At 36.1% G+C, this 12,118-nt stretch overlaps 1 long non-coding RNA gene across 1 annotated transcript; it reads left to right on the top strand.

Moving 5' to 3' along the window:
* The first annotated feature begins 5,438 nt into the window (after positions 1–5,438).
* LOC120223958 lies at positions 5,439–9,125 on the top strand. Its single transcript, XR_005526422.1, has 3 exons — positions 5,439–5,600; positions 7,371–7,493; positions 8,891–9,125. It is a non-coding gene; the product is annotated as an uncharacterized LOC120223958 (long non-coding RNA).
* The last annotated feature ends 2,993 nt before the right edge of the window (positions 9,126–12,118 follow it).

Raw genomic sequence — 12,118 nt, 5'->3', positions numbered from 1 at the left:
AAAATACAGAGTTGTGTTGGAATGAGCATAGTGGTTAGGAGAAAGATCACATTGGTCTGGAATGAAGTTCTGGACCAATAACTGAGTGCAAATGTGTATGCATGATTCACAGAGTTCACCTAGATTCCTGAGGCAGTGACAGGAGATCAGTAGTATTTTAGGAAGAATAATGGGGCAATGGCTTACAGAATGGATTAGATCTATGTTATCCAAAGTGTGGTTATATCAGTTAAAAAAAAAAAAAAAGAATTTGTTAAAAAAGGAGAATTTCAGACCCCAGCCTAGACCTACCAAATCAGAACTTAACATTTTCAACAAGATCTCTGGGTAATTCAGATGCATATTAGTTTGGGAAACACTGGATTAGAAAAAATAGACTGTAATGAAGAGAGCACTTTGGAAAATCTTAAATTCCTTCTGTGATGATAAGGGCCTGAATGAAGTGATGGCAATAAGGATGAAGAAATCATCTGAAACAACTGAGAGTGTTTGCAGATGGCGCTTCTGTCCGGCCAATAACAACCGTCCTTTCTTTTCTTTTCTTTTCTTTTCTTTTTTTTTTCATCAGTTGCATTTTGTACTCACTTCTATCTTGTATATTATCTTAGAATTTTAAGTATTCCTAAACAGTTTTCTGCCTGTTGCCTTGCTGAACTTCTCGTAATACATAATTTATTACCAAAATTTTACACAATTTCTGAAAGTTTGCTGTGAGGAGTACTAATTTTTCAGACAGTTAATAGGCAAGAAAGGTTTTGAAGTCAAGTATCTGTTGAAAACATGAGGTTAAGTTTTTTTTTTTTTTTTTTAATTACAGTTATATGGGTGGGAGCAACTGGAGAACACCTCAGCTTTTTTAAAAATAAGCTGCGTATTATGAATGTTATTTTCAAGACATTTTATGGAGCAACATTTTAGGACTGGCATTCTTTTGCACATACATTAGGACGTTAGTCCCTTGTGAAACAATTTGAAAATTTTCTCTTTTCTTAGGTTTATGCCTAGAATTTTAGTGCTACTGTATTAACTACAATACTTTGGTCACTTTCTTAAAATTTAGCACTTGGAGAAGAAATTGATGGTTAATTTTGTATAGAAACTTGCAGAGAGATAGGCACTAAGGGTGGTCAGGTCATGGGTCATTTCTGGAAATTACTATTAATGACTGCTAAATGAAACTGAATAGAACTGAAACCTTAAATGTTTTTGCTTGGAGTTTTGGGGATTGACTAAGCATCACCTTTTCAGTGGGTGTAGTGGTTTACTTTAAACTATTGAAATAGAGTTTATGATATCCATGATATTTAACCTCCAATATTTTCCATGTTTGTTTGTGATTAAAACAGAGGTTATCTGTATTCTGTTGTGAATCCCTTTTAACATGTCTTAAGTGAAAGCCATCTTTAATAGTGTATAAAAATTATTTAAGCCTGATTTAAATTTAGCTCATTCCATCTTAGATTTGTATACAGTTTTTATTAGGTAAGCTTTGTATTGGGTTCTGTATAACCTATAACCTGCTTGTTTCATCTTGAAAACAGTGTAGTTTAACAGATTTTCAGCTATTGTCTGTGTACTATAATATCTTTCAAAGTAGCATCTATAGGCTTATTCCTATATTGGAGCTTAGAAAATAAAACTGCAAAAATTATTATTTTCATCACTTCAAAATGTTTTTTCTATTTATAGAAATTCATTTCTTTTAGAGGAAGCTTACATATGTGTGTATATATATATATATATATATGCTCTATTTCAGTACTTTAAAGTGTTTATATATATATAAGCATATATATATATACATATACACATTTGTACCTATGTATATATTTTTATATATATGGATTATCTGGGAACTAACAAATATATAGATATATATGTGCATGTATATGTGTGTGTGTGTGTAGACATATGCACACATAGTCACACATTCATACCTTCAATAGGCAAATAACTTCTGTCTAAATTCTCTGTGGATTATTTAAATCCTTGGCTGAAATTAAAGTAAAAACCACTTTGAAAACTATGTAGTCATTGTAGAAGGTTTATAGAACTAATTTAAAACGATTCGTACACATACAAAGTTTAATAGTTAATGTCTTTATTAAGATTCTCTAGTAAGATCTTAAAATGAGGTTCCTTGTGCTTTCAACAGACTTAATACTAAAATCCAAGTGTTAGTTTTCAGACGGCCACAAGTAAGTTCAGTCACTTCTTTTGATTTCAAAATACGGCCTGCATTAACTATTGTGATGTAGAAGATCCAGTGTCATGAAGCACATTTATTGTGTAAGTGCCGGTGCTGCTAGCTGATTGGCCCAATCCCCATGCCTTAGTTTCCTGCATATTTTTACTCGTTTTGCTTTTGAATGAAAGTTATTCTAAATCTTTCTCTTGATTTCTTTGTTTAGGATAGCGGTCCTGAACCTGTCTGTTCCTTTCACCTACTTGGTAGGTGAGAATCCCCAGTATCACATGTCCATAGTCCACACCTAGATAATATTTGAGAAGTTACATAGACAATAAAGCCCATATATTATGAGCTTTACCTTATTGTCTAACTGTTGGAGTGGTTGGAAATCCCTGGTTTAGGGCATTAAATGTACATAACCTATACTAAAAGCTATTTTGCAAAATCAATTATTTAAATGGCTTAGAAATTGATAATAAAGTCTTTCTAATCTATAAGACAGCTATGAGTATAAATTGAATTGTTTAGAATAAAAATCCATGTGGTCAAGAATAAATCCCAAATAATGTGAATGAAACAAATGTGTCATTCAAAATGTGTCCTTTATCAACATGTAAACATAGTTGGTATTTATTTTTTACTCTTTTAGTTTTATTTTTTTACAAAGTCATCCATTTATTGCTCTGCTGCCCTTATAAGTACATTATAAGTACAGTTAGTAATTTGTCACTTTTTATTAATGCTTCATGTGTTATTAACAGCCATGATCCTACCCATTCATACACTTTCATATCTTGCCTTATTAATATTTCCTCATGTTTTTTTATTATATTCATTACTAATTTTTAATGACTACATAATGTACCATTTATTGGATACATTGGCTATCTGTATCTGTTTATTGACTACTTACCTATACCAAGTTGGCAAACTTGGCTCTGCATTTGTAAATAGTTTTATTGGAATACAGCCATGCCCATTTATTTACATATTGTCTATGGTTATTTTTGTACTACAAACAGCACGTATGAGAAGTTTTAAGAGAGACTATATGGCTTGCAAAGCCTAAAATAATTCCTTTCTGGCAATTTACAGAAAAACTTGGCTGACCCCTGCCTTGAACTTTTAAGTGGGTTATAATTTGGGCTATTACAACTAATACCACTTAGAATATCTTTATGCATATAATTTTTTATACTCTAGGCAACATAATTGGGAGATATTAACAAATGTGGAATAACTGTGTCTGCTTGACAAAGATGTATTTAAGGCTGACACTGCCCCTCACCATCTCTCTAATATTCTAGCCATGATATATCTAATAAGAGTGGTGGTAATAAGAATGGAAAGCAAGACCCTGTACTCTCATAGGTGGCACTTCTCTGGTCCCTCTTAACCTAGACCCGGATGTAATTTTACAGTCGGAATGAGCATATTTTTACTTTTGATTTAAAGTCAACAGTAATTGCCACTCAAAAGCCAACTGAAAGAAAACTTTCTATTGGTGAATTAAATAACACTTATGTTCAATAGTGTATCCTTTTAGAGCTATAGAATAAACTCTGTCCTGCACATGTTCTGGGAGAAAAAATGAAAACAAACTGCTTAAGGCCGTATTTGTATTGTAAATGTCGAAGACTTGAAACATATGGAAAAGTTGTAAATTAGACCATATTTTAAAATGTCCTAAAACCTGGCTGCCGAAGGTTGCATTGCCTACGGAGAGTTATATAGTGGAAGATGAAAATATATTTGTATTTTCCTTCAGGGCCAAGCAGTAGTAAAAAGTTATTTTTTCTTTATTATGCCTGGAAGACAAAGTCTTTGGAACCAGAAGCTCCTCCCGTCCTTCATCACCACTAAAGAACTATGTGCATTTGATAATGGTGTACACAGTTAATGGAGATGTGACATTGTTCATATTTTTTACCATGGAAACCAAAGCATGATATTTCACGGTCAGGGTATAATTTAAAAGATGCATTCTTAGGCGAAATTGATTTATTTTATAAACAAAATACAAATTCCGAAATATTTCTTCATTTTAATGAAAAGGTAATTGCTCTTATAGCCATAGTCCGGTAGCCTTGATAATCAAGTACATATGAAGGATTCAAGATAAGAGCATAATTATATTTAACTGATTTTATTTTAAGAACTTTAGAAAATGTTGCTTGTGGGCAACATAAAGACAGAAGGAATGTTTAAAGCCTACCATTCACTTTACTGTTTTTGTTTTTACCTTGTTGTTTTCCATTTTCAGGAGATAGGACCACGTATCTCAGTTGCTAAAAATATTCCGGTGACGGCTTTTAGTTTTTCAGGGCTAGTAGCCAGCTATCATTTCCTTACTGTGTGTGAAATGCCTAGAGAAAGTGATGTCTTTAGCTAACTTAATAAAACATAGGGTAGAAAATGCTGAGGCCGATTTATTTATATTCCTCCAATATTACTTGTATAAACTATACTTGCATAGTTTAGTGATTTGTTGAGCAACTAAGCTGGTTTTCTAATGGGGTCTAGTTCTTAAACTTTTCAGTGTCAGGAGCCTCTTTATGTTCTTAAAAATCACTGAGGAGCCCAGAAAGAGAGAGATTTTTATAGGGATGATAGCTGTTGACCTATAAACATTAGCTATTAAAACACACTTTCAGAATATTTATTCACTTTAAAATTAAAAATAACCCTATAATATTAACATAAAAATAATTTATAAAAATAACTATTTTGGGGGCACCTGGGTGGCTTTCTTGGTTAAGCATCTGACCTCGGCTCAGGTCATGATTTCAGGGTTCATGGGTTTGAGCCCCATGTCCAGTTTTGCACTGGTGGCATGGAGACTGCTTGGGATTCTCTCTCTCTCTCTCTCTCTCTCTCTCTCTCTCTCCCCCCTTCCCCCACTTTCTCTCTCAAAATAAATACACTTAAATAACTATTTACTTTAAAAAGGTAGGAAGGAGAGTAGCAGTATTTTACACTTTTGCAAAATCTCTTTAATTGCTGACTTACGGAAGACAGCTGAATCCTCTTACCTGATAATGAAGGAAAAAAATTGGTAATTTAGAGAGTCAGTTGGTTTCTATGTCAAAGCAATTTCACAAACAGTCATTTGAAGACAAAAGCTGTGTCTCTTGCACAACCAGTTTATTCTCAGAGTCTGGTACAGTGTTTGGCATACAGTAGAGGTCCAGATGATGTTTGGTGTGTGATTATACTGCAGCAGGTTGAGACATGCACAAGAAGCAAAAATGTAGATTCAGGGAGTACAGACAGCTCCTTCAAGGCACCTGATTGAGAAAAGAGAAATGATGTGGGGTGTGTGGAGACAACAGAGGACTTTAAAGGAGTACTTCTACGTGAGGGTAAACAATACAAAACCAAAAACAGCAGAGAGAAATTGAAAGCACAGGTAAGAAAGGGGATGCTTGAGGGATCTAAGGAGGTGGCGGATAAGATAATGCATCATCTAGCAAAACATTTCAAACTTTAGTGAGCATAGGAAACGCCAGATCTTGTCAAAATGCAAATTCCAATTCAGCCATTAGGGGTAGGGCCTGAGATTTTGCACTTCTAACAAGGATCCAATATGCTGGTCTGAGGACCCCACTTTGAGAAGGGAGATTCTAGAACTCAGTTGAAGAGATAAACCGCCTCTGTAGGATTAAACACCTCTTCTATTGAATTTGGAGATCCTGGCTGATGGAACTTTTTTTAAAGCAGAATTCCACCCCCCACCCCTATCCAATTGGTACCCTTTCCTACTAAATGGATATCTTTTTTTTTTAATGTTTTATTTATTTCTAGGAGAGAGAGAGAGAGACAGCGTGAGCAGGGGAGGGTCAGAGAGAGAGGGAGTCACAGGCTGAAACAGGCTCCAGGCTCTGAGCTGGCAGTCAGCACAGAGCCCGACGCGGGGCTCGAACCCACGAACCGCGAGATCATGACCTGAGCGAAAGTCGGACGCTTAACCGACTAAGCCACCCGGGAGCCCCTAAATGGATATCTTATAAGAATTGCTTCACTAGAAAATTTCAGGCCTTGGTAGTTTAGAATCTCATTGTTCTCACAATGCTTGAATGATGCCGATGCTATGGCATAAAATACAGTGGTTCTACAAAAATATTTATCTAAATGTCATTGATACAGGCACAGAACTTAGACTGTTGTGTTAGACATGGTTTTTTTTTTTTTTTTAAATTTTCATGTTTTATTTATTTCTAGGAGAGAGAGAGAGACAGAGACAGAGAGAAAGACAGCGTGAGCAGGGGAGGGTCAGAGAGAGAGGGAGTCACAGACCCTGAAACAGGCTGCAGGCTGAGAGCTGGCAGTCAGCACAGAGCCCGACATGGGGCTCAAACCCATGAACCGCGAGATCATGACCTAAGCGAAAGTCGGACGCTTAACCGACTAAGCCACCCAGGCGCCCCGTGTTAGATATGGTTTGATTCTTAGTTCTTCTGTCTCTGTGTGGTCTTGGGCAAATGAACACATTAGATAATATGACTCTGATGTGGTTTTTTTGTGAGAATTATAAATACAGTAAATAAAAGCCAGCACTCAAAAATTATAGCTATTATTATCATAATCACCCCCAAGAGTGCAATAAGTTACATTGAACGTAATTTTAAAGTTCGTTTCATGAATCCTCAGACTCACCTAATTTCTAAAGAATTTTTAAATGAGAAGATGGAATGAATAGATAACATTTCGTTTCCAGGCATAAGGGAACTGTGCGTACTTCTTCTGTAACTCAGAAATGGTTTAACTTTAAAAAAAAAAAAACTCAAAATAGCTGAAGTTAGCAAACATGCAATTTAGCAAGGATGATTGGAATTTTGGTCTTTCCTGTAATAATACTATACCAGAGCATACCGCTCATTAGGAAAACATTTTTATCTGAATCTCTTAGTCTTGAGGGCCAAGAATGTTGTTTTTCTTTTTGATAGCTATGTTTACAGAATCTAAATCACCCTGAGTAATTAATTCAACATTTCAAGTTAGTATTACTATTCATGCTTCGTTAATAAGTGATTTGAATTTTGATGAATTCCAACATGGTGCTAGAGTGACAAAACAAGATCAGACAAGTTCAGTGTATGGTTGTGACACAAACCTATCTTAATTTTATTACAACCGTGGCTAAGAAAATTCGGATAGTCAATATTTCCACTCTTTACAGCTGGACTTCCTATGCTGAGAACAAACCTCTGAGCACTGGAAATCTGGAGGCAACTGATCAATGCCCACGTCTGGCTATGTATGCTTTGGCTATAACCCATGGAGGGAGTCAGCAGCACAGAAGGTAATAGTTCTTTGACTACTTCTATATTGTTGCTTTGAAAGCTAGAAGGCATGTCTCCATTTGGCTTTCTTCCAGAACACATGCAGATGGGAAAAAAAAAGTCAGAAAGAGGCTAAGAAGTAAATAGTACAATTGAGATAAAGTGGTCTATTTTGCAGACTATCCCCAGGCCTATTCTATCTGAACTTTTATTCTCAGTAGCCACAATACTGCAAATACTTAGACCTCTCCTAGAAATTTTATATTGTCATTATTGATCTCTTGCACTGGTAGAGGATGTCTGCGTGACGGAGGATATTAAGGTAGCATGGAGCATGCTGTAGTTTGTAAGGTGCTATCACATACAAGGTGTTAAGGGCATGCAGAAATGTCAACCAAGCTACTCAAAGACAGTTTTAATTTAGATTTGTGGGTCCAGTGTTATTAAGGTCCTTCTGGACTTAGCTTTGAAAAGTTTTTCTCCTTTTTCTAAATCTTGTAATTGTCTGTAACTACTACCTTCATAATTGATGCTCCCACTCTAGCCATGCTTTTAAGAGTTTTAAGAATTATAAGCTCAAGGACTCCTTTCAAAGGAACTGAACTAGAAATGGATACTTAAGGCAGGTGACATTTTGATTTATGGCCACTATCCTAACCTGACATTAGATCTATTCAACAGATAGGGCAATAAGCATGGACACTACTAATGTCTGATTTTGAAAAATCTACTTATGTGTGAGAAGAGTTTATCTTTGTGGTTTTGTCAATTAAAAACAGGTCGAAAGCAAATCCTGCTCTTTTGATTTAGCATACAATAAACTTTTCCCTGGCCATGAGGGCTTAATGAACAAAGCACCTCTTTAGAAAAGAATTTTTCTGACACGAAATATTACTGTTAATTTATTTTGTTGTACAAATGAAAACAAAAGGTTAATTTAACATTGCCAATATATCTTGCAATGAATTTTTCCTGTCTACAATTAAGAGCCCTTTATATTATACACAGAAATGTTTGAGGCCCTTCTCTTCATATTCTTCGACTTATCTAGACCATGCCCGGAGACCAGATAGGCCTGTAAGAATAAAATGCAGTCCATTATACTGCTTCCTGAAGTAACAAAGCCATATGACCCTAATCACTACCTTTCATTATAAAAAGATCCAGCAGAAGATACATGTGTGTGTGTGTGTGTGTGTAGTCTGTGGAGGAGTGTGTATGCGTGTATATACATGTGTGTGTAGCCTTGATCCATATCAAAGTCTAATTGATTGTCTCAGTAAGCAGAAATGGAGTAGATAATTGTCTTCTCTCTCTGTCCTGAGAAAGCCCCAATGTCATGTTTCTGCTTTTATTTTTTAATTGAGTTATATAGGATTAAAATGGTTTGGCCTGACTGGTCTATTTCTGTCCACAGGGACCAAAGAAACTTATCGTAGACTCGATGGAGCATCCCTCCTGTGAGCATTCTTGGGACTTGAATGATGTATTTCAGAGGCCAGCTGTTGATCCTCAGGAGCGTTCTAAACCGAGACCCACCTTCAAGGAAACTCCTTTACCTCATTTCTTATGGAAGCTTCTTCTTCTTTTTTTATTGTTTTTTTTGAGAGAGAGAGAGATGGAGGGATGGAGAGAGAGAGAGAGAGAGACAGTGGGAGGGACAGAGAGAGAGACAGAGACAGAGACAGAGAATCCCAACCAGGCTCTACAGCTGTCAGTGCAGAGCACGATGTGGGGCTCAAACTCACGAACCATGAGATCATGACCTGTATGAATCCAATGCTTAACCGACTGAGCCACCCAGGCGCCCCACCATATGGAAGCTTCTGATGGAACTGAGTCCAAGGCTTGCCTCTTTTGTGAGCATTTCCAATCCTTGAGGGAGCACCAGACCTGTGCTGGCACAGACTAAGATTTCATGGCCATAATGGAACTCTGAAGAACAGCCCAATACTTCTTTTCATAGCTGTTTGTAAATTTTCTTTACATTGAATGAAAGTAAGAATGAGCATTGTTAGAAATATGTTATCTTACAACTGAGGCCTAAGTACTAGCGGTAAGCCTAGGAGCCCAACTTCTGTCTCTTGTTCTCCAAGCCAGTCCATTTTGTGGTTTTTGAATCCTTTCCTTTTCTTTTTTCTTTAAGTTTATTTATTTTTGAGAGAGAAATAGAGAGAGCACGAGTGGGGCAAGGGCAGAGAGAAAAGGAGACAGAGAATTCCAAGCAGGCTCCTTGCTGTCAACAAAGAGCCCAACATGGGGCTCGAACTCACGAACTGTAAGATCATGACCTGAGCCAAAGTCAAGAGTTGGATGCCTCACCAACTGAGCCACCCAGGCTCCCCAAATCCTTTCCTTTTCGAAGTTAATATATTATCAATCCAGCCAGTTCTCATACAATAGAGAGAATGAAAGGGTTATTAAAAGAATTCTTTCCTACAATTATATAAAATGAAGTTTCCTATAATGGATGAGCTTTTTTGTCTGTGAGTTCAATATCAGAATGTAAACAATGGTTATTACAATTCTAAAGTAAGAATAATTCAGTAAACACCATGCTTAACTCTGCCCCCCCACCCCCGGTTTTTTAGCAGAACAATTTGAACAGATAGTATGGTTATTGCTCTTTTTTAGTAAACTTAATGAGAGGTCAGGTAAAACTTTTTTTTTACCAAACATAAAAACACAAAGAAAAAAAAATGTTTAAGAGAAATCTGGACTTCACTATTTTTATCTCTGATGCTTATTATTAAAGATATCCTTTAAGGAAAATATAGAATCTATTTTACTCATTTCACTGGGCTTCAGGAAGAGAAGTTTAGTAAACACACATTCTCTTTTTCTTTCCCAGAAGCCCCAATAGTTTATTTTAAAGCTAATTCTAGGGTAAGTTCTTTTGATCTCACTGCTATCACTTAGAGAATTATAGTGTGGTTTTGCAATTCTGGCTAGAATGCAGATTCAGAAATTTAACAACAGCAACAACAACAAAAGAAGTCCTAGACTTTATGTTAAATAATTTGAGTTCAATGATAGAAAAGTATTCTATGTGTTAAAAAAAATAACCAAAAACAACAAAAAACACCCCAAACCTCAAACCCTTAAGATCTTTACAACAGGAAGAAAATAACCAACTATTCTTCATATTATGGGTTTGGTCCCATGTTTTGAAAGTTACCGTCTCCATCGACCTCTTAATGAGATGTCTGTGAACACAGGGGGAACGTTGGTAAGGACCAAGGGCTTCTCATCTATCTCTTCTCAGTTAACCATCCAGCAGATTCAGAAGACAAATTTAGGACCCTTGCCTTCATCCCCTGGGCAAAGCACTCATCTCATCCTAAGGCTCCTCAAGGTTTGTTTGTGTTTTCGGGGAATGATCAAATATGGGTTTACCTCAGTTTTTCCCCCTTCTGCTTCCTGGCACATCTCTATCTCCAGCCCCCCTTTGCCAGACCAACCCTGCGTTATCTTCATTTCTTAACTATTACCTGTAACACGTTAGCTACTTTTTTTCCTTTAGCTTCCATTTCCAAACATAGAATTGAATCTACTTGTCTAAGTGTCATTATGTAAGTACTGACATCATAATCCTCTATTTACTGACACTATAGGATATATTTTTGTGGTTAAGGATGGGATAATTGGGACTTTATCATTATATATGTGGAAATTTTTGTTTACATGAACTTTATTTTTCCAGCTTTATTGAGACATAACTGCCATACAACATTATGTTAAGTTTAAAGTGTACAACATGATGATTTGATAGACATATTGTTGTGAAATGATTACCACATTAAAGTTAACACCACTATCACCTCACATAATTAACATTTTTTCTTCTTATTGTGGTGATAACACTTAAGATTTACTGTCTTAGTAACTTTCAAGTGTATAATACAATATTGTTAACTATAGCCACCATACTGTGCCTTAAAATCCTAGATTTCACTCATTTTATACCTGGGAGTTTGTACACTTTGACCAAATCTGCTCATTCTACACCCCACCTCCCACCCCCAGCCTTTGGCAACCACCATTCTACTCTCTATGTCTATGGGTTTGGTTTCTTTAGATTCCACATCTAGGTAAGAATATACAGTATTTGTCTTTCTCTGTCTGACTTATTTTACTTAGCATAATACACTCAAGGTCCATCCATGTTGTCCCAAGAGGCAGGATTTCCTTATTTTTTATTTTTATGGCTGAATATTTCATTTTGAATGTGCATGTGTGTGCATGAGTGTGTTTAAATCTTTCATCTATTGATGGATACTTAGGTTATTTCCATGTCTTGGCTATTGTGAATAATGCTGCAGTGAACATGAGAGTGCAGATTTAGTGAATATATTGCCTTTGGATATATACCCAGAAGAGGAATTGCTGGATCATATAGTTTTATTTTTAATTTTCTGAGGAAACTCCATACTGATTTTCACAGTGGCTGCACCAATACACACTTCCCCCACAGTGCACAAGTGTTCCCTTTCTCCCACATCCTTGCCAATACTAGTTATTTTTTTTGTCTTTCTGATACTAGCTATTCTGACAGGTGTACGTCATTGTGCTTTTGATTTGCATTTCTCTTATGATTAGTGATGAGCATCTTTTCTTGTACCTGTTGGCCATTTGTACCTCTTCT

The sequence above is a fragment of the Hyaena hyaena genome, unplaced genomic scaffold (assembly GCF_003009895.1).
Source record: "Hyaena hyaena isolate Hyena2069 unplaced genomic scaffold, ASM300989v1 scaffold_1073, whole genome shotgun sequence".
Classification (NCBI taxonomy): Eukaryota; Metazoa; Chordata; class Mammalia; order Carnivora; family Hyaenidae; genus Hyaena; species Hyaena hyaena.
Note: the sequence above shows the minus strand (reverse complement) of the source record. Positions and strands in the feature narration are given on the sequence as shown.